This window comes from Amblyomma americanum, chromosome 1 (genome assembly GCF_052857255.1).
Source record: "Amblyomma americanum isolate KBUSLIRL-KWMA chromosome 1, ASM5285725v1, whole genome shotgun sequence".
Classification (NCBI taxonomy): Eukaryota; Metazoa; Arthropoda; class Arachnida; order Ixodida; family Ixodidae; genus Amblyomma; species Amblyomma americanum.
In genome coordinates, this window is record NC_135497.1 from 93,251,885 (window position 1) to 93,274,982 (window position 23,098).

General features: G+C 44.1%; 1 long non-coding RNA gene across 1 annotated transcript; it reads right to left on the minus strand.

The window, feature by feature from the left end:
* Positions 1 to 2,564: 2,564 nt before the first annotated feature.
* On the minus strand, positions 2,565 to 22,455 carry LOC144113245 (uncharacterized). The gene is made up of 5 exons (XR_013310716.1): positions 22,007 to 22,455; positions 20,234 to 20,502; positions 10,831 to 11,080; positions 3,797 to 3,846; positions 2,565 to 2,967 (listed from the first exon to the last, which is right to left on the minus strand). It is a non-coding gene; the product is annotated as an uncharacterized LOC144113245 (long non-coding RNA).
* Between the last annotated feature and the right edge of the window lie 643 nt (positions 22,456 to 23,098).

Sequence of the window (23,098 nt, forward strand, 5' to 3'; positions counted from 1 at the left end):
GCCACTGTGCTCTGCAATACCAGTGTACTCTAAAACACTGCAGTGACCCTCATAGCCCACATGCAGTTCCCAGATGCTAAACACCACGGTCCTAGCTGTCTTTGCATGGAATGAAACACATTTGCATGTTGTCTGCATAGAAGCCATAATTCACAATCCCTGAGCTGTTGATGTGTTTACACAAGAAAAACCAGTCATTGCCTCTATAACCAGTGTAAGACACCATGCAGCATCAGTCTTTTCTAGCCCTGGTGCACCTGTCAACATGCAGCAAATTGTATGGTTGTTGTCCACAGCAGAAAAGTATTGCAGTCACTAGACAAGCTGAAGTTGGCCGGCAAAATTCTTGATACATCAATAATGCAGAAGCCGCATGTATATCAGTGTGTAATACCCTACTCCCCACACAAAATTAGACACCCAGGACGCCATCTCCTGGCATCAGATCCAAACGAACACTGCCCCTAATTTCCACAAACTTCACCTCATGCCCCCAACACTATACCTTGACACATGCCCATGGTGCCGGGCCCGCCCAACACTCTTCCACATTTCGTGGGGATATGGGGTGAAACCGAACCACTTACAGGCGCAGTACACGTCATTTGAGTGTTGGGAGGTGATCCTGACGAGCGATCGTATGGAGGACCAAAGAGCCCTCATAAAACAGGTCCATATGACAGCTCAAGCCAGTGGAGCCCTGCAATGAGGACCCCACCTACAAGCCTCAAGAAACATTCCTCTGATTTTAACCTTTAAAGTTTACCTGCCCACCTACTGCTGCATTTCATGCAAAAGAAAAAAGATTATGCTTCTCAAATGCTGGCAATTTCTGCTGGTTCAAGTTATTTTGAGCTCTTCTTATGATGAATAGGGACCCTTGTTGAGTTTTTCAGTAGGTTATCTGTTTACTTGTGAAATGTGCTGTGTGATATGTAGGTATCAATCATATCACATTCCTGCTGTTAAAGAAGCCTCTCGGCATGTGCAGTCATTCCCTGAGAAGGATGTTCCCAACAAGCATTCAGCTTTGAGTACTTGACTTATCCCATCTTGTCCTCAGTCTGTCTGTCTGTGTTATGTTTCATCAATAGGTACAAAACTTTCACTTTCCTAAATACATTCCAAAGCAGGTTTTAAATGCTTCATTGTACTGCTTTATCACAAGCAGAAAGGTTGTTTTTATGTGACAGTACCGTGAGCTACACTTCAAAGAAGCCCAACCTACTCAGTGCTAAAAATTACAGCCAGGCATAAAAAGGAAAATCAATCTCAGTCATTACCTTCTGCAGATATACAACCATGACACACTGAGCACTCTGATGGTATCATTATATTCTTCCCACTCTACCAAATATACTCACTACAATATGACATGAAGTAGATGCCAGCAGCAAAGGGTCTCTGATGCTCCTAGCACACATGTGCAGGCTCCTTTCAAGAAGTTTGGTACTATTGGAATACTTAATGAAGAGTGTTTGGTGTCAAGACGGCTCATGCACCAATTTCAATGCATATTCATTCACGTTATGCGAGAACGTGCTAGAGCAGGAAATTTTTCAGGCTTATTCTTATTCATCTAGCTAATGTGTTCTTCACACGTCAAAGAGAAACTTAAACAGCGTCTACCAAGATAAAAAAAAAATACCAATAGGTATTGCATCACCTATCACCTTTGCACAGAAATTTTTAGCCCAGCGCATCAAGCACCTGAGATAACTATGATTAAAAACAGCCTTCGCATTTTCCCTCTCAACTCATACAGCAAACAGAGTGAGAAAAAAATAAAGATTACAGTTTAGCACCCCACTCTGTCTATGAAACCGTCACACAGGCAAACAGCCTCAGTTGTTTACTTGATTTTTTTTTTTTGCCGCTCACTCTCCTGCCATGTCTGTACAATACAGGAGAGTATGGAAAGGGAGATACCACAATTTATAGCTGGCCATTCACCTCGCCTTCCATGCTGAGTGTTTATGCAAGCCAATGACAGCTCATTATTCCTGATGTCACGTGCGCTGCATCATGTAGCGTGCAGGGATTCAAGTGAAAGCCTGGCACTGCAGGTAGCTTTTAGGCGCAAAGGCAGGAATTTGAAAAAAAAAAACTGCAAATTATTGGCTGATTTCTGAGGACTTGTAGGCGCCATGCACACTAAGTGACATTTACTCTACACAATACATGCATTTCACAGTCACTTTCTGAACTGCTTTTCAGGGACCCTTCATTGAACTTCAGCTCACGCTCAAGCTAAGTAGCTGTTTGGAGTGAATGTAGAAACAAATTGCTGCAAATATGCTAATTTTATTACCAGAAAATGTAATAGGTAATTTCCAAAATATTAACAGCTGTTTCCCTGCATTATATACAAACAAATTAAAAAAGGACGCCATTACACATTGTGGGGTTGAATCGGGGGACAGATAAATATGTTCTCCCCGCTTAATCGCAGCTGACACTGTTCAAAGCCGCCCAGACCCCACCCCGTGATCGCGTACACTACCGAGCGCTTGCCGACCACAGCGGGCCTTGCTCTGAGGGAACAAAGGAACGACACATTGGCTGACACAAACAAGCATTTATTGCTACAGCAACAATAACGCCAGCTAGCAACAAGATATGCTAATGAATCGAGGTCGTCCGACTCACCAGCAAGGTTCCGAGCGAATGTTAGCCCGCGCTAGGGCAAGGGATATACTCCGAGGCCGGACGGGACGAGATACGGGAGCCAGTCTTCCCGCCGCTTCCTCGCCCCGCTGGCGAAGAGCGGAGCTACGAGCGACACGTCCGCTCGCGCCGACGATCCCAGCCGAACAACCTTCTGCCCATTCCCGCGTGCGAGCAGGCTCTCACGCTGCGACGCTGGTGCCCTTTCTTGCTAGTTGATGTAACTGACAAGGGAATGTGTTCCTCCTCGAGGCGAGGCTGCTGCTGCACGGTGCCTCGTGGGAAAGCAAACACAGGGGACTGCAGGGCAGGTCCCCACAACACTCATAAGATATTTGCCAAATTGAAAAGATGGCCAAGAGAAGAAATGTCTCTGGTACCCGATAAAAGCTTACGAGCCAAAACAAACCTATCACTCATATAAAGGAGGGGCCATGTTTGTGCATAAAGATGCGCTTAGAGCCTCCAAATTGCATGTACATAAGGCAAGGGTTCGAGCAAAAGCAGATTCTCATGAAAGCGCACTAAGCATGTTTACAGGGCGACTCTGGATGTTTTTTTAATACTTTGAGTTACTTATCAAAGCACATTCCTAAGGGCTACCTGTCTTTGGCATAAGAAACCGATTTTCTAAATACCAAGTAGAACTATTTTAAAAGAAATAAACAGCAAACCAAAAGCAAAACTTAGGTTCATGGCCAGGGACAATGCTCCAGTTGACACAGCAGTGACCTCACAGACATTACTGAAAAAACGCTGAATGGCTGAAATGACGACAGCATTCATAAAATTCCTTACACGACCTTATACTAGCCTAAATGTTTGATCTTGATGTGGAGTGGGCAGCAACGTGCGATTTACGTTCGCGACATTGCAAACATAGTGTTACTCGCAGAAATCACTTGAACTGAGGCCATGGAAAAAATAAACTCTAAAATCATTTTGCGCAGGAATGATTTCCCACACAGCTGCCAAACATGGCACAAATGATCAGGATGCAGAGGAAAACCTACAGTAAAAGCATCAGAATACATGAATCTCGAAAACCCCTCAAAGTCGCCCTTTGTAAACTGTACAGTTTAATGTCCCAAAGCAACACATGAGCCATGACGAACACAGCATAGCATACCTCAGCAGAGAGTGAAAAACCATTCCTTCAGCTTTCATCACAATTGGTAACTGCATAGACAAGAACACTGAACAGGTTATCAGCTTAATTATGAAAGTACACCTAAACACTAGGTGTAGCACTCCGCCACTGTTTTGTAATTCAATCAAGTACCAAGCTTTTCTAGTTCAGCAATGTAGCATTTGGTGAATATTGGTTAGATTGGATTATGAACGAGAATGCTTGCATGCGTTTTTGAAACTGCCTCAGTAGAGCCAGAGTCCTTCAATAGCGCTTTATGGTGACGAAACTTCTCCATAAATCTAATGGAAGAGCTTGGTGCACTGCCCAAAGCGGCAGCACAGCAGCGCTAATGTCGATCGAGGAGCATGTTTTGGTAAGCGGCAGAGCGGGTGGCTACCTAGCTGAGTAGAAAGTGACGATTTGTGGTGTGTTATTTTCTTGTTCAGGCATTTAAAGTGTCGAAGTACTTGAATGCGTATCTTTTGTGGACCATCGAATGCTGTCTGTGAATGATACCGTTACCTTCTGTGACTGGCTGCCGCTCCTGCTACAGGAACAATGGCGACAAAATGTTTCTCGTCTGATGCCGAACTAAAAGAGACATGGAGATGCGCCATCCCTCAAAAAAGAAATTGGCAGTTTCAACTTCTATTCTGATTTGCGAAATGTGTGTGTTTGTGAGAAACATTTCAATCTTACGAACATCAATGGGCACGAGTTTGTAGTGAATGGGGATGTCGTGTTGCTGCGATGAAAGCTGCTCAAGCTGAAGCCTGGCGCTCTGCCTAGGTTATTCGAAAGGCTCCCACAATATTTAACCAAGCACAATCCACATTCCTGATCATTAAAAAAGTGACACTGTATCGCATCAGATGCCTGTACAGCAGCGAACGCTTTGAATAATTCGTTCTCCAACTACTCGGCCATCCATGACGCTGCTGAAGCAGCTAATGATGGTGAGCACCAGTGTCAAGACAGATAGCTCGCTGGTGCCAATGTGTCACAGCTTGAAATGCTAAAGAAGGTGCTGGCTGGAATGACACCTTCCCTTCTTTTCTTTTTCCAGCTGTAGAAAGTACACATTCCTGTGTGGATTTAGCCTGCCAAAATATAAAGCTGTAGTACAATCCCAAGGTGCACACTAACTTATATCGCAGCTTCGCAACTGTATATACAAAACGTCCAGTCTGTGGGGGCAAAAAGTCAAGTGACTAAAAGCTGCTATGTTGACGCTTCTTTTTTTGCCCTACAAGTATATGTGAATAAATTGTCCATTCTGTACAAGACGTTCACTTGTTCATTTAGTGCATGTACACTGGCGAAGACTACAACAGGTTAGTTGCGAAAATATTTTGCTTTATTATTATTATTTAATGCTACCTCAGAGGCCCCGAAGAGCATTGAGTGAGTGGGAAATCAAAGAAAAGGATTATACCGAAATAATAAACAACAATAACAGTACAATGGACGTGGTACAAGGTAAAAAACACGAACACAGATTATTTAAAACGGAGCAAAAATAACATCTGAACAAAACAAGAGAAAATACGAAAAAACTGCAAAACGAGAATATGCAAAGAGGTTACTAGAAGTCAGGTGCAAGCAAAAACAGTGGTACATCAGAGAACAATACAAAAGCAACTGAAACTGTAGAAAAGCATTTGAAACAATACTAAAGGGATAAATGCATACATAGGGTCATTTTAAACTCTATAGGATCAGGACAGGAGAGCCTGATTGCTTTAGGTAATGCAGACGAAATAAATGATTGAGTTTTGGCATATATACGATTGAAACTGAGATGATTATTCAAGCGAGCTGAGGAGCGGAAAGGCGATTCTAGAGGCAGAAACTAGGGGCGGTTGTAAACATATTTATGAAATAAACAGAGAAGTGCAAGTGAACGACGAATTTCGAGTATCTGTAAATCATTAGGGGTTTTAAGGTGGGGGAGACAGGCGAGGGGACTATAATTACTAACAATGTACCGGGCAGCTCTGTTTTGAATAGTCTCAAGCAAGCATTTTAATGAGATATTTTTGATGGGGTGATTAATTAATCTGGATACAGCTGGCAACGTAGAGGAGTTCTATAGTATTAACGAGAGGGCAGCAGCTATTGTAATTATGCTGAATAGGAGGTACAAGCTGAAAGTGATGCAGGCCTACGCGCCTAAATCCAGCCATAATGACGAGACCGTTGAAAGTTTCTATGAGGACGTAGAATCGGCAATGAACAAAGTAAAATCACACTACACTGTACTGATGGGCGGCTTCGATGCAAAGGTGGAAAAGAAGCAGGCTGACAACCACGCGGTAGGTGACTATAGGATAGGTTCTAGAAATAGCAGGGGAGAGCTATTAGTCGAAGTCGCAGATAGAAATAATTTACGGATCATGAATACCTTCTTCCGCAAACGAGAAAACAGGAAGTGGACCTGGAAGAGCCCCAATGGTGAGACTAAAAATGAAATCGACTTCATACTGTGCGCTCAAACTGGCATCGTTCAGGATGTTGCCGTCCTCGGAATGGTGCGCTGTAGCGACCACAGAATGGTAAGGTCTCGAATTAGCTTAGACTTGAAGAGGGAATGGAAGAAGCTAGTGAAGAGGAAGTCCATTGAGTTAGCCGTAAGAGGGAAAGTACAGGAATTTAGGATAGCGCAGCAAAACAGATATTCGGCTTTAGCTGAGGAAGATGATCTTGAGGTTCATACAATGAACAATAATCTGACAGCCATCATTACAGCTGCATCTTACCGGTACTCACCTACGGGGCAGAAACGTGGAGGCTAACGAAAAGAGTTAAGCTTAAGTTAAGAACCACGCAGCGAGCCATGGAAAGAAAAATGATAGGTGTAACGTTAAGAGTCCGAAAGCGGGCAGAGTGGGTGAGGGAACAAACACGGGTTAATGACATCCTAGTCGAAATCAAGAGAAAGAAATGGGCTTGGGCAGGGCATGTAATGCGAAGGCAAGATAACCGCTGGTCCTTAAGGGTAACGGAGTGGATTCCAAGAGAAAGTAAGCGTAGCAGGGGGCGGCAGAAGTTAGGAAGTTTGCAGGCAAAGGGTGTATGCAGCTGGCAAAGGACAGGGTTAATTGGAGAGACATGGGCGAGGCCTTTGCCCTGCAGTGGGTGTAGTAAGGCTGATGATGATGATGATGATGATGATGATGATGACCATATAGATGACACGAATTCCAACTGGGGTCGTACAAAAGTTAGGTATGTGAGCTTACGAACGGAGCTAGGAGAGTTGCGCAGGTTACGGCGTATGAAACCCAGTGTCCTCGACGCTTTGTTGCAGACAGCTGAAATGTGACAAGACCATGAAAAATCTGGTGAGCTGAATTCCGAGATATTTGTAAGACATAACTTGGGATAGGAAGGTGTTGTTAATAGAGTAGTTGAAGTTAGACATATCATGTTTTCTGCTAAATGTCATAGACTTACATTGAGTAGGGTTTAGGGTCATGTGCCAGTTTTTACACCAAACAACAATAATGTTAAGATCATTTTGAAGGGTCAGGTGGTCAGTCTCTGAAGTGATCATGCGGTAAACAGCACATTCATCTGCGAAAAGTCGTAAACGGGATGAAATGTTATTAGGAAGGTCATTAATGTAAATAAGAAAAAGCAAAAGTCCAAGTACGCTTCCCTGTGGTACGCCAGAGGTTACATCACATAGTGGTGAGGAAGATGATGATGATGGATTTTTATGGCACAAGGGCATCTATGGCCAAAGAGCGCCATGGCACAAGGTATTTTCAAATTCTCAATGTGGGTTCGAAGACCCATTTCCCAAGCATTTCACCCTAAATAAGCCAAGCAACAGACCAGGGGAAAGCTTGTGCCCATTGTATCACCGGTGGGTACCCAGCGACACTGGGGATCGAACCCCGCACCTCCCGCATGCGAGGCAGATGCTCAACCACTTGGCCACCGCTGCGGTATGATGGTGAGGAAGATCCGTTGACAACAGTGAATTGTTGACGAAATGAGAGAAAGTTACGAAGCCAAGACAATGTGAGAGAATCAAGAGAAAGGGCAGATAATTTAGTAAACAGCCGGCCGTGTGCAACTTTGTCAAATGCTTTTGAGAAATCTCAAAAAATGCAATGTTTGCTGGCTATTGTCCATGTTAAAATGCAAGTCAGTACTAAAATGAAATAACTCGGTATCGCACGAGTAGCCTTTCCTAAAACCATGCTGATAAGAAAAGAAAAAGTGATTACGGTCTAAACGGTTGTAAATGTGGGAAGCGATAATATGTTCAAGTAATTTACAGCATATGCATGTTAACGAGATAGGGAGGTAGTTATCAGGTGAGCTTTCGATACCGGTTTTGAAGACAGGGATGACCTTGGCAATTTTCCAGTCAGTACGCAGTTCTCCGAATGATAAAGATTGCTGAAATATATGACACAAAATCTGGCTGGAAATTGACATGGTGTTTTTAAGCATCTTGGAGTTTATGTCGTCCACTCCGGCAGATGAGGATAACTTAAAAAAGTTTTTAATCAGCGATGAGATACCCTCGGCACTAATGCTGATAGACTCCATGAATCGGCAGTCAGAGTCGGGAACAATAGGCATACTGGAATGGTCTTCCCTAGTAAATAGTAAAGCAAAAAATCTATTAAACGCAGTCGGACATTCAGTGTCATCTAGTGGCAATCCATCACTATTGTGTAGTTGTATGAAGTCTTGTTTACATTCGGGAGATATAGTTCGCCAAAACTTCTTAGGATTACTCTGCAAAAGTGAGGGGAGATCATGAGTGAAATATTTGTTTTTGGAAGCAGTAGTAATAGCATAACAGTATGTCTTCAAACACTGTTTGTAGCTATCCAACGAGGACGGAGTGGGAGCAGATTTAGCTTTTCGGTACAAGCGCTTCCTTTTATTTCGTAATCGATGGAGGGCCTTGTTGAACCATGGATTAGTTTTGTCATTAGTTATTGAAATTAGCAGAACGTGCTTGTCTATCAGCGCAGAGAGTTTGTGTTTGAAAAGCAACCAGTTGTCTTCGGTAGGTCGTTGGTTACTTAGGGGCAAAAATACTTCATTGAAAAATTTGGTAAGTTCTGTATTAATCTCGCCACTCGCCATATCTTGCTTTACTATAATCTCTAATCCTTTTTTTTATTTTACCTGAAAACAAACTAGGAACTAGAATTTCAAACTGCAGCATCTTATGGTCGCTAAATCCATCAAGGTACATGAGCGGCCCTATGGTGCCAGGAGCGGTGGCTAAAGCTAAATCTAGTATGTTAGAACCACGGGTATTCTGGCTAATGAGTTGAAATCAGTCGAAATCTAGAGTTAGGTTAATGCATTATGTTGCAACATTATTAGATGAAGACAAATTAACCCAATCTATTTGAGGAAAATTAAAATCACCGAGCAAGTAAATGTTACTGGGCGCACAGTGATCAGCAGGGGAAGAAATGCTAGACCGCAAATTGTGAATGAAAGAAATCCCACAGTCAGGTGGGCGGTAGCACACCCCAATAAGTAGATTTGAAGGAACAGTTTTGCAGGTGGCCCATACTATTTCTAGGTCAGAATTGGATGTGATAGTGATGGAAGGTAACGTTCTTTTGATTGCAAGGAGAACCCCACCCCCTCTTTTGTTTATGCAGTCATGTCTGTAGATATTGTAAGCATGAGCGTCGGGAAAGATTTCACTGTCTTCAATACCGGCGTGCAACCAAGTCTCTGTTAAAGCAACTATATCAGATTCCCTATCTTCAAGAAAGGAACAGAGTTGATCGCGTTTAGGCATTAAGCTTCTGATATTAGAAAATGAAAGGGACAGCTTCGGGGCTGAGGTGAATGACGTGGGATGGGGACGCTCACGCAAGCCGGTTGCATTGCCTAGCTATGGCGAGACTAATGTGACCGAATCACTGGCGCGGTTATACACATAAGTTTTTTTTGTCCATTCAAAGTTTGTCAAATGTCAGATTATAAGGCATGGATTGTGATTTAGCAAACTTTGTCAACTTGCTTCTAGCTTCACGAGTTGTAGCAGAAAAATCCTCATGGATAGCGTAACTAGTATCTTTCAATTTGTGCCCATTTGAAAGGATGTTCTGGTTGTCTTTAAAGAAGGTTATTTTGGCTATAATCGGTCTGTGTCTGTCAGATTTGAATTTGCCATGTCTATGAATTCTATCAAATTGTGAAGCAGACAAAGATAAACCTAGGTGCTCTGAACAAAACACGATAATTTGCTTTTCAGAATCTGCCCAGTTTTCGTCTTCCACATCGTCGAAGGCAAAGAAAAGCAAGTTATTTTGACGCAATCTGTTTTCAGCATCATCACATCTTGAATAAATGTTAGAAAGCTGGGAAGAAATGTTTCGAAAGGCATTGTCAGCCAAAGAAGACTCAGGGTTATCGGGTGAGGCTGTTGGTGTTTCAAGAGCTGCAACTCTCAGCATCTGTTTGGTTTGGTTTATAAGGGTTTAACGTCCCAAAGCGACTCAGGCTAAGAGGGACGCTGTAGTGAAGGGCTCCGGAAATTTCGACCACCTGGGGTTCTTTTGCGTGCAGTGACATTGCACAGTATACGGGCCTCTAGAATTTCGCCTTTATAGAAATTCTGCTGCCGTGGTCGGGATTGAACCCGCGTCTTTCGGGTCAGCAGCCGAGCGCCATAACTACTGAGCCACCGCGGCGGGTCACAACTCTCAGCATCAGCTGTTTGACTTCATTTTCAGTAGCATCCTGCCTTTCTTTAACACTTTTGATTTCATTAATTATTGTAGCTTGGCCAGCTTCAATTCTTTGCACGGTCAGCAAAAGAGTTTCCAGAGTTTCCCTTTCAATTGCGTTCATAGGCCCAGGATTGCTTTTAATGTCACCCGATAATGAGAGTAACATACCATAAAAAGTAAGTAAAGGCAAGATGGCAAAGAAAATAAACGCTACAGTGCATCAATATACTCTCGAGGGCACGACACCGCAAATAAACAATAATTGCTGCTCTTCACACAGGTAGCGCCTTCCAAATAACTAACCTGCAAAATCCGCAGCAGTAAGATTTCCATGGCGGTCACGGTGCTGTGCCCGAGACTGGTGGTACCAGGCTTGCTCTTATATGCGTTGCCGATATCGGAGATAGTAGAAGATCCAGGCTGCCAGGTGTAAAAACTGTTGTCGGCCAGGCTTGGCCAAGAAGCAGGCGAGAGCGACGATCGCGCAGCGGCGCCGGATGGCGGAGATATAGCAGAACCCCGGGAAACAGCAGCAGCCACATAAGAGCGCGGCCTGCAAAATCCGCAGCGGTAAGATTTCCATGGCGGTCACAGTACCGTGGCCCGCGCTTCAGAGCTGCAATGCATACTTGAGCACGTCACCATTCAGAATGGCCTTATTCGATTGGGATCAGGGCAGTTCACGGTGCCTAGGCATAGCATTGTAATTTTGGAAATAGCGGCACCCTGCTGGCCTGCCAAAATGGGCCATTTATAAGCTCAAAAGAAGAACAAGTGAAAATACCCTCTGCTGCATTAGTATCGGGAGCAGAATCGAATGCACTGTGCTTCCGAAAATTGAATGCTATGGTGCCAAGCACAGCAACAGACAGCACGACATTTTGACGCATTCATCAGCTTGTTGCAGGGGATTAGCCATGCTTTAAACTCTTCATTAAAAACGCATGTCATATAGTGATATGCGCACCGCAGTATGCACAACATACAGTCAAACCTGTAGTACCGTCCACTGAATTCAGGCAAGAGACACAAATGCAGCACAAATCCAACAAGTGCCGTCTGCTAACGCAGACTCTGTCAACGTTCTTAGACCAATCAATTTCGCAGCTTCCCTTACCCAGCTGCTAGCTATCATGGCTGCTGCGGTCGTCGCTGGAAAGAGAGAGAGAAAAACTTTATTTGGGTGCTTTCAAGGGCTTGGCATTTCGAGGCCTCTGTTGTCTTCACTGCGCTGGCTACTTGAGGCCTCCTCTTAAGCAAGGTTGGGCCCCTATTCCAGGGCTCCACTGAGCCTAGCTACCTCACTTGCGTGCTGCACTAAAGCCCTTTGGGCCGTGAGCTCGCAGCTGGTGAGCCGACTCTCCCATTGCTCCGCACTTGGGTTATTGTGTTGGTGGAATGTTTGGTTGCGTTTACATTCCCATGTGATGTGGTAGAGTGTGGGTGTGGCCCCGCACCAGGGGCAGGTATCTCTGTACTGCGTCGGGTACATTTTGTTTAGGATGTATAAATTTGTGAAGGAGTTTGTTTGCAGTCTGCGCCAAAACGTTGCTTCCTCTTTCGTCAGGGCTTTATGCGGTGGGGGGTATTTAGCTCTCGTCCCCCTGTGTAGGTTTAGGAACCAACGGCGCAGCAGTCACGCTTTTATACATGTCACACGCATGGTGTGCTACGCCTCCGGAAATAAGCGCAGCGCCGCACACATACCTGCAGGTAAATTTTTTTTTCCGGCAGAAACAAAACAATAATGTGGCCTAGCTTCCGATGGTACACGGTGAAAAAAATATGCTGCTTGGCAGGCACAAGGGCAAAGACACTAAGGTTGGAATGAAAGATGTGGTACTAGACAAGACACTCTTTACCTTCTTGCATGTTGTGTATGTGTCATGCCTTTTGAGCACTTCAGTTTTCCAGGCTGTAAGTTTTTATTGGCGGTTCTAACACTGCACACCAATCAGATCTTATGACAAAACTGTTTCATTGCACAAGCGTTGAGCTGTGTTCTGAACGGCCTAGCATGCCACATGTTGATGACATGAATGCCAGGTGCTGCAACGTTGGAAAATCAACCAGTGCTCTTACAATTTCTTGGTCTGTAACTTCTGAGAGTGCTGCCTTCAGTGCAAAGACTTTGCTATTGTCTCTCCCACGTAGCAGTTGTCTCTGATGAGCAGTTTCAGACTGCATCGCCTGTAGGTCATTTTTGTAATTACAACTGCATTAACATACCAGCCATCTGCTCCCATAAGGATTCTTTCAAGGTTGGTGACAGAGGCTGCAGTTTTGAACGGCTGCTTGTGCAGCTTGCTCTAGCCATTCATGACACAGCTAACATATTGACATGAGCCTTTGCCATTATTAGACGATTTGCTGCTAGCTTTCTGCAGTAGAAAACTCCGCACACATTCCCGGTTATTTCATCGTGCATAAAGGTTCATGTCGCCAGTCCGTAGAAAGTACCGTCAGTCACCGGGTTACCAAGCATCAGGGCAGACATTTGGTATGTAGTGTCTGACGTTGACCTTCAGGTATCCAACTTCGATAGTTTTGGGCAAGGTGCTGATGTTAAATGTAGGAAGCCCACGGCGCCGATGGGTCGTCGCCGTCACACCCCCCCACGCACCTGTTCCCAGGAGCAGTCATACCCGGGGGGGGAATCTTTTCTGTTCCGGCCCCGAGTCAACCATGTCCCGTGGAAGACATTCCTTGGTTGTCAACGGAGACGCCAAATCTGATGCGTGGCATTCGATAGAATGCACGTGACGCGAGCTGCGTACGCGGAGTCACGCGTCCTGCACGTTTCAGGAGGAGCGGGGTCCACTGGGCTCGGACCTGTAAGCCCTGGGCTCCGCCCACTTGTACATTGCCTGGCTATTGGTTAAAATTGGGCGAGAACTAGATTACTCAAGCTCCGCCCAATTATCGAAGGGGTTAAAACCCGCGAGAAACAACGACTTTGGACAAGCGCACTGAGTCTCAAGCTCGGCCGTTTTTAACAGCCTTTTTTTAAACTGCCCTTTTTAAACTGCCTTTTGCTCATATGATTTTTTTATCAATCCCGTCTCTAATAAATAATTTTTGTCTTAAGAAGTTGGAATTGCTGCCCCAACCGGCGAAGTGTCGCTGGACGAGCGGAAGAAGACCCGAAGTGCTCTTCGTACCGCTAACCGCCGTACATTCGATCACCTGCCTGCGTGCCATCATCATTCACCGCTCGAGAGGAGCAACCGACTAGCCCAATCCGGCCATCCCATCAGTAGAAGGGCAAGAAGTTTAACTGACCATATGTTTAGTATCTATTTCTTTGTTGTCCTTGCAGATTTTGACACTTTGAACGTGAATTACATTTTGGTCAGAGAGTCCTTGAAGCATTTCAGCTTCTGTTAGATGGATAAAGTCAGTTTCAGTGATTACGCCTTGGACTGTGTTGAGAGATCAATGGGGGTCACGGAGACAGAGATATCCCCTATAGACACTATGTTTGAGAGTTTGGAACACTGGATACTGTCAAGCAATTAAAGCAGTAAGTCACCGCTGGCCATTTTTGAGACCCTGTAGCCAGGGCCCAAGGTATCGGTTAAGCACTTGGACACCAGAAATGGGGATATTATGCGAACTTGCTTTTCTTCACATTGACTGTGTATGACATGAAACTTTGAGAATGTAGGTTTCTTCTTTGGAAAAAAATCTTCTGCTTCGTTCTGCCCTCTTTTCAGAGAGTGATCATGTTTGGAAAGGAGTGGAGCCGTAAAAAAAATTTAGTTTTTCGGTCATGGTGACAGCCACAAACCATGCAGCCCAACTAGAGAACGGGACAGGAACTTGCAAGCAAGGCCTGCGCACGCCAGCTGTACATCCTAACTATAACCAAATATGACGAAACTCAGGGTGGTTGGCCACACAAGGTTAACCCTCGCCACCAGGAAAAAGGAAAAACGAAGAAGTTAGTAGGAGACAGGATAGTTGTGAGAAAGAGGTAGGAAAGTGAAAGATAGAGGGGAGGATAGGAAAAGGCGACTGCCGATTTTCCCCGGTCGGGTCAGGCCAGAGGTGCCGTCTTCAGGAAGCTGGGGCCAAAGTGGTGTGTTGCCTCCGCCGAGGGGCCTTAAAGGTCCAAACGCTCGGCATCGGCTCAACCACCAGGATCCCATTTTCCCCGGACATGGCGATGCCACGCATGGCTAGGCGCAGGTGCTCGGGTCCGTGGTGATGCACTGTTCACCATCATCCCCTTGCGGGGATGTCCCTGTGGATGCTCGGGAACCTGTGGTGTCACCACTCACCAATGCCTGCAAACTGGAGACGCCCCCTTGTGGGAATCAGTACCATTCCATGCAACACAAACATGTATTAACAAAACAAAAGAAGCAAAATAAGTCTGGGAAATTTAGTATTGTTTGTAAAGCTCTTGCGGAGCCGCATGAGAATGCAAAGGCTATATACAGACACCATGGCCCTATTATTCAGGCTTCCTGAGTTATCATACTATAAACTGTTGACTGATCCGAACGCAATAAACAGTGAGACCAGCCTGGCAGATAACCAACATGCCTACTGGGGTTTTCCGTGACACAGTAAGAGTGCCTCAATTGACCCAACAAGGCAGCGCTATGGAGGACCCCTAGGACTAGAATTGAGTTTCTTAAAATTTCATGATAAACTCTCTGTTCATGAATAGTGACAGTCTTGTGTGAGCAAAGCTATCTGGTCTCATGAGAGTGAAAAGGAATAAAAGAGAAGAGGAATAAGTTGCCGTCTGCTGTTTGAAAACGGCCAGTGTGAAAGCAAAGCAGCTGACAGTTGACACATACTTTGGAGAGAATTTGAAATTCCAATGACATCGAAGACGAAGACTCTTGTACAACAACAACTGACAAAAGCAGATGCACAATTTTGTGTTGTGTTTTATGGCACATAAGACTGAGACTATCAAGTGCCAAACATGAGGTGAGAGGCCTGTTTTTTTATCTGATTGAAATTTTTACAATCTATACTTTGTTTAAAACATTTGCTTTCTTTAAAAAACCTACACATACCAAGCAAATCAACAAGACCACTTTAAAAAAAAAAAGAGCAATGTTGGACTGAACAGCATGTGTTCATTGTAAAAGACAGCAAACTGCATTTTCCTTAGTGCTTCAGTTTCCTACACGAAAATATAACATGGTTTACTGTTAGTTCATCCCTGCATGATTCACATAGTTGATGTCTTGGTTTGTTAGTATTAAGTTATGAGTAAGACGTGGGTGCCCTATACAAAGCAGGCACAGAATCACTTCCTTGAATCATTCCTGGTGTATGCAAGGCTTCTGTTTACCAAGTGTTGTCAACTGTCATGATCTTCATTGTTCCCGGCAGACTGCCATTTTTTTCTTAATTTACGGTGTACTGAGTTCATGCAATCATTGAAGAACATATTTACTTTATCTGCTTGAGCAGTGCTTTTTTTTGAGCTTGAGCAGTGCACAAGTCTGCTCTCTTGTTGCCTTTTATTCCAACATGACTTGGGGCCCAGCACTGTTTTGTTTCGTCCTTGAGCTGCGGCTGTTGTTATGTTGTGTATGACGTCACCAAGTAGCAGAGTGATTGCATTTCAAGATTGAAAAGGTACAAGTACACTTAGGGAGTCTGTGTAAAATAATACTGTTTGTGAAGTTCTTGCTTATTAGGTATTTTTTCTACAGCCACATAGACAGTGTAACATTCGGCAGTCAAGATAGAAGCACACTGTGGAAGTCTTACTGCTTCTTTCCAATTCCCTCGTACCACTGGGCTTTCGAGTTTTTGGCCCATCATTATAAAAGTCCATGAAACCACTGCATTTTTCTTCGAGTGCAAGAAATTCTTCTATGATATGTTGTCGTGGAGTTTGTTTTATATAGAACTGAGTAAGAGCAAAATCACAAATTGCAGGAAAATTGTACCATGGAGGTAGTGGTTCTTGTCTTTGCACAATGCTAAGTAATGTGTCGAGCATTCAGAGATTCTGGAATCTCTCTTCAAATCCTAAGAGCAGTGGCTTGGCAGTTTGAAGTTTGTTGTGAAACAGTGTCCTAGATGACCACTTTGTGATTATTGGGTAACAGATATGCTTCAGTAGTGAACAAATTTTTAAAATGTATGAGCATGTGAGCATGGTTCTTTTGTCTGCAAGTGGTGGTTCATTGGTTTTTACATACATACTGTTTACGGGCGATGTCCTGTATGCACTATGTAGTTGAAAGACGCAAGCCAAAATTGTGTACTGAGTCTAGTTGTTTCAAGTATGATGGCCTTGCTGAAACATGCACTATGCAACCACCATAGTCTAACAGGATCGTATCACAGAGGAATAAATTTGTAGAAGGCTTGCCCAGTCAGTACCCCAGTGTTTGCATGAAAGGACTTAGAGTATGTTTACAGACTGCGAAGCCTTCTTTTTCAACATGTTTATGTAAGGCAGGAAAACGAGATTTTTATCAAAAGTAATGCCATGAAATTTCTGTTTATTTTTTATTGGTAATTCGGTTTCATTATAGAATTCATTTTTAAACAAAGAATGTTGTGCTTAAAATACATCTTTAAGGTACTGAATGTTTCAGAGTAGCATTCCTCAAAAGGGTTGCGCCTGCCGTGGATGCCACGCTCAACCAGGTCCTGAAGAATGCGAAACCTTCAGGTTGTATCATATGCCTTCTGCAAATTTAAAAAGACAGCCAGACAGCGTTGTTTGTGTGTGAAAGCTTCTCGGACAGTATTTTTAAGACGAACTAGGTGGTCGGTAGTGGAGCATGCCATTTTTTAAACTACACTGACGAACATCGAGAAGCTCTCAGGCTTCTAGCACGAAGGTGAATCTGATATTCAATACACTTTCAAAGGATTTCGCAAGACAGCTGGTGAAGGCTATGGGCCTGTGACTAGTAGGAAAGGTAGTGGTTTTCTAGGTTTTAAAAAACAAACAACAATGGCTTTCTTCCAGGCTTTGGGTAGTTTTCCCCGATACCCACTCTCTGAAAAGTGCCCCTATGATCGGTTCAAAGAGATGGGCAAGCATTTGATAACGTATTTTGTCAGGGCCCTGTGCAGTTTGCTTACCAGCGGACAGTACTGTACAGATTTCTTGAACTGTAATTATGGTTTACGGTTTATGCCAGTTTGACATCCCAAAGCAACTCAGGCTGTGAGTGAAGGGCTCCAGAAATTTCGACCACCTGGGGTTCTTTAATGAGTACTTACATCACACAGTACATGAGCAGTTAGAATTTTGTCTCCATTGAAATCTGGCCATCATGGCCGGAATCAAACCCGCATCTTTCGGGTCAGCAGCCGAGTGCCATAACCACTGAGCCACCGCGGCGGCACTTGAACTGTAATTAAATTATTACAGGTTCACTGTAATTACCACTTGTTGGCAGTGTTTGTTTTTCAGCTGTGTTTTTGTATTTTAGAAATGATTCTGTGTAGTGTGATTAACTGGAAACTGCACAAAAATATTCTTAAAAATGTCTGCCTATTCTTCTATATTTTTCTGTATACCAGCTGTTGTCAGAAAGGGGACTGTGAATGAGGAGTAGCTGGCATTTATCTTTCGAGCCTTCTTCCACATTTGTCTTGATGTGGTTGAGCTGTTATAGACAACACATAACTTTTCCACAAAGTTTTTTTTCGGCACTGCAGCAGATACATCAAGCTTTTGCTCTCGCCTTTGTAAAGTTTATGAAATTGTCCTGCGCTGGGTATCTATGAAAAGTTCCCCAGGCTTTGTTTTATTTCTTTTTTGCTTCTCTACATTCTTGTGCATAGCGAACTTTGTGATCTTGTCTTACCACTCCAGAGGACTCAGGAATACCTAGGTGCGCAGTGGTTATAATACATTTTGTGAAAAACTCATTAAGTTTGTATATACTGATATTATTCAAAATTATTTTATCTAGACTGGCCTTTTCTTAAACAGTGCCCAGTCTGCTTTGTTGGGGTACTTACAGTGCAGATGTTAAATTGATTAGAACAGGACGGTGGTCACTCCGGTTGTCAATGACATCCCATTTAAAATAGCTAATTACAGGGGATGAACTAAAGGACAGATCTATACAGCTCATCTTCCTTGAGGTCGGGGAGCAGTATGTAGGTTTACAAGTGTTCAGTAAGCAAATGTTATACCACGCAATAAAATCCTCTATGACCTGGCCTACTGGTCACTTCCCCAAAAACAGGAATGGGCAATAAAATCTCCAACTACCAAATACGGCTCTGGTAGCTGCTCTTAATGGTCTTCTATTTCATGCACGGTTACCCTGAGGCGAGGTTCTAGATATATACAACACATTGTTATGTGTGTAAGCAGAGTGGCTGCTACAGCTTCAAATTTAGTTTAGTATAACCTCACGAGCTGTGACATTTTTTAGTATGTTGGCAATGCCACCTGAGAGCCGGATTGCTTTCACTCGGTCGCAGTGAAAGACTTTATATTTCTTGAGTTCATTTGTATGCTAGGGACCTAACTTATTTTTGTATACACAGAGACACAGTTGAGAATGTGGCTAAGATGTCTTTTATGTCGTTTAAGTTATTTAATAGTCCACTACAATTCCAGTGGATTAGGAATGCCATGATAATTTTTGGGGGAACGTATTTCGAGAACTTGGGTCCCTGTTTGTTTGGGGCCGTTATTGGGATTTTTCCCTTTTTCTGTTCAAGAAAGCTCTCCCACCACTGCAGCGGAGGTGAGCTAAGCGTTGTGTCCATGGTCTTAGTAGAGGCTCTGAAGGTCAACGGAGAACCATTGGGTGTACTTTTTGCAGGCCTCTCCCGACTGAAGGAAGCCTTGCGGGCGGCTGAACAAAAAGACGGAGGGCCCTTTTTCGAGGGTGCTAGGGCAGTCTTCGCTGCGTCTGCACAGGAAGCGGGTGGCCCTGCCTCATGCTCACCTTGTGAGGCCTGGGAAAGTGCCAAAGACTGATGTGGTGCCCAGCAGCCCCGTCACACCACATTGGCGAAATTTGTTTTTGCTGTGAAGAACGTTCCTTGTGATTGTAGAAATCATTTTCATGCTTATGTTATGTTTTCCTTGGTTTTTGATAGTTATTATCTCTTTCTCTCTCTTCCACAATGGGCATGACCTCGAGTACGCGGGGTGGTCCCCTTCACAGCACACTTTGGCGCCGCGTTGCAGTCATCAGATTGGTGTTCACAATGTCAACATCGTTCACCATTATTGCCGCTCCGACCTTCGTGGCAAGAGCGGAGACAATGTCTCTCAATGACTCGCTAAGAGTAGACGGAATGCCTTTTAACTCGAGATTATTTCTGCAACTGTACTGCTGAAGTTTGGTCAGTTCTGCCCTAGTACGCTGTAGCTGTTCAGAAAGTTTACTGTTTTCCTTCTTTAGACACTTCTGCTCTTCCTTAAGCTCGTGTAGCTCTCTGCGGGTTTCAGCCAGTTCTTTCTTGAATTCTTCAAAACTTTCATTCATAAATTCGACCGATACCCACAGGGTGCCAAGCTCATGGTTGAGGTTATTTCCTAAGGCTTCCAACTTGCCACTAAGCTTCCCAAGAAAGCTTCCAACCTCTTTCACAGTAGTTGCAGCCCTAACAAATAGTCTTCCACCCTTTACATTCGTATAAGACGCGGTGCCATACTCATCTTCATCCCCCATTGCTGTAGGATGACCCAGACACAAACTGTGCATTTAAAGAAATACAAGTAAACAGTATTACACACCTGTAATACAAGAAGTACGATGAGCATTGTGCCGATGTGTCCGTGCCTGAATTGTCCTCAGCAATGGTTCGGCCAGGGCCAGGAGGTCAGCTTTTATACGGCCCACCGCATCAGTGTGCTACAGCCGGAACATATGCACATGCGGCAACGCAGCAGCCACTGGGCCCGGTATGATGAGATAGGCAGAAGCCAGCAAGTTGCTTCGGCAATCGTTGGCACGTGTTGGTGAACTGGGAAGGCGCAACAGTGATCCAAACAGTCAGGGCCAGCTGTAATACGAAGAGTATGATGAGCGTTGTGCCGATGTGTCCGTGCCGGAATCATCCTCAGTAATTCGCAGCTTTCAAATTTTAGATGATTTCAATGCCTAATTAAGAATTACTTGCCCATTCTAGATGTATAAATTTTGAACGGAGATATTAAAAGAACGGATTAATACTGAGAAATTTCAGCCTCAGGTTCTTACACTTGTCCTAAACATTGCCCTTATTGGAATGTATACAATGTATACATGCGAGCAGTAGCAATGTATACAATTTTTTTACTGTAAAACTTTAAGAGCCAAAAAATATGCTTGCATTGCTTCCAACAGGAAAGTTTGCATACAATTATTAAAAAAACAATCAGGCTGCACAAAATTTTAGCTTACTTTCTGCAGAGATCCGAACTAGCGATTTTGCACAATCGACATTTTCCACCTATAGTGTGATATATGATTTTTTCCCCAAAAATTACAGCATTTACTGCAAAACTGTGTACAATTCCCTTGTGTCAACACATTTTCCCATCACATCCTCCATACCATTTAACCCTTCGCAGTTTATTTGCATTCTAATATCCCTGCACCAGCATCGCGCCCTACTTCCGTTAGAAGGTCGCACAGCAATTACCGGCTTTTCACTGTCATATGCATTTTTTATGTAAAAAAAAAAGAGCCAATCATAGCCTGTTTTGTGTCATAGCTATTTTAATACACTGCGTTACTGCCAACAGGTTGTTCTCCAAATGTCTGCTCTACCTAAAACCATTTTGCAGTTTTCCCAGTATTCCATTTTTTTCTATCGATATTTGTAGCTGTTTTAATAGTGTGCATTACAATCCTATATGTAACAGATGCTATCATGATCAGTCTGTATGAGCAATTTTTTTTTCTCCTCTACAAATAGAGAAAGTCCAATTCTGCATACATGGGCATTAATCCGTTAGCAATCGTATCATATCTTTAATGTTGGAGTAGGGCCGCGGTACAGCAGCGACTACCTTCATGAAGTTAGCGCGCAGATCAGAAGGGGTGCAGCGGCTACGTCGAGCCATGCGGAAGTAGAATTGCCAGCTTACAAGCATCAGGTTGCATTATGCCCCAGCGCGCGGAGACAGCATTCACGAAGTTAGCGGCCGGGTTGCGCTTTCTCACATGAGTAAGCAGTCTTAAATGTCTCTGCAGACTTTTATTGATTATACTGCTGCCCATGCTCCCCCAGCGCATGGCCGCATAAATTAACATGTACGAAGAAACTGTAGAACAAAACATGAAAGTTTAACAATTAGCGTTCAACTTGCGGCTCGCGCAGCATATGCACGATTATTTGTAACATTCCTTTCATGATAAAGATAACAGCAGCAACTCGAATGATTCCGCGTCAACTTTTCACTGTCCTACTCTTGGGGGTAAAGCCCTGAGCAATCCTTTGTACCGCTTTTTCTGACCAACTAGGCGTAATGCAGTACGACAGGCCACTCTTTTCGCAAAGCATGCTTTGAAACGTGCACTACCTTTCCAGGCAGGTGCGTAGTCGTGCAGGACACCTCTACGCATCCACATCACAGCACCGGGTTTTCTATAACTCCGACTTTCACACGAAGACTGCTGCATTAAGAATGCATTATAACGTATGACCACTTCACGCAATAACTTTGCCCATGCTTCCTATTTTTAACAATTTCAAATGTGAGAAGGTGGCGGCCTTTTTCCAGCCCTAGAACAACGCACGCTCAGCAGAACATTCGAAGTCAGACGCGGCGCGCTGACAACAGTTAGCGAACCTGCGTACTCCTGTGGTCATATATGCATACGAAAAACAATACGCTTCACCACGGCACTTCGCAAACGCATTCGAAAAAGCAATTTGAAACAGCCGCTGATACACACAGAGACACAACGTGGACTACTGCATGGACAAACACAGAAGACAGACGCGCACGCGCAGAATGGAAATGTTGAACGTAAACTGTCGAAGGTGTCGTATCAAAAGTACTGCCGGCCCCCTGGCGGCAGAAATTCAGTTTCAGTTCAGTATGCGAAAAAATATTTCGCTATCGCGAACCACATTCATACGTGAACAGAACCCGTTGAAGGGGTGCTTAATTTGAAAGAGGTAATTGGCCTCCCCATCAAAGATACATAGAGCACAAAAAACACTTCAAAGGTACAGCAGAGCTGAAGTGTATAATCATTTTTTTCATTTAAAAGTAACCACGCATCGTCCTACCTATCGGTTTATTGATTTCTTTGTTCCGCACTCTGTATCGTCATTTTGCCAACGTCCATATTGTGGCCTTCATGGTGCACATGCCGTCCGCAAGCTCAACACGAACGATTAAGCGCGTGGCCTGTATGGGCATGAATAGCGCTCAGCGCTGCACACTGGGTCTGAGATCATGATAAGATCCTAAGATGGCAACAGCTAGGGCCCCCGTTTTCAACACTCGCCACAAACACATCGTGCGGCATGGCACCGAACCCAGCGGCCAATGCTCCGCGGCGCTAATGCGTGTTTGAGAGAGAACGTAGCGTGCGTGCCAGAAAAATCAGACTGCACGAGAAGCTTGGGCAATTTGGAGAAACACCCAGCGGATGCTTTTTGC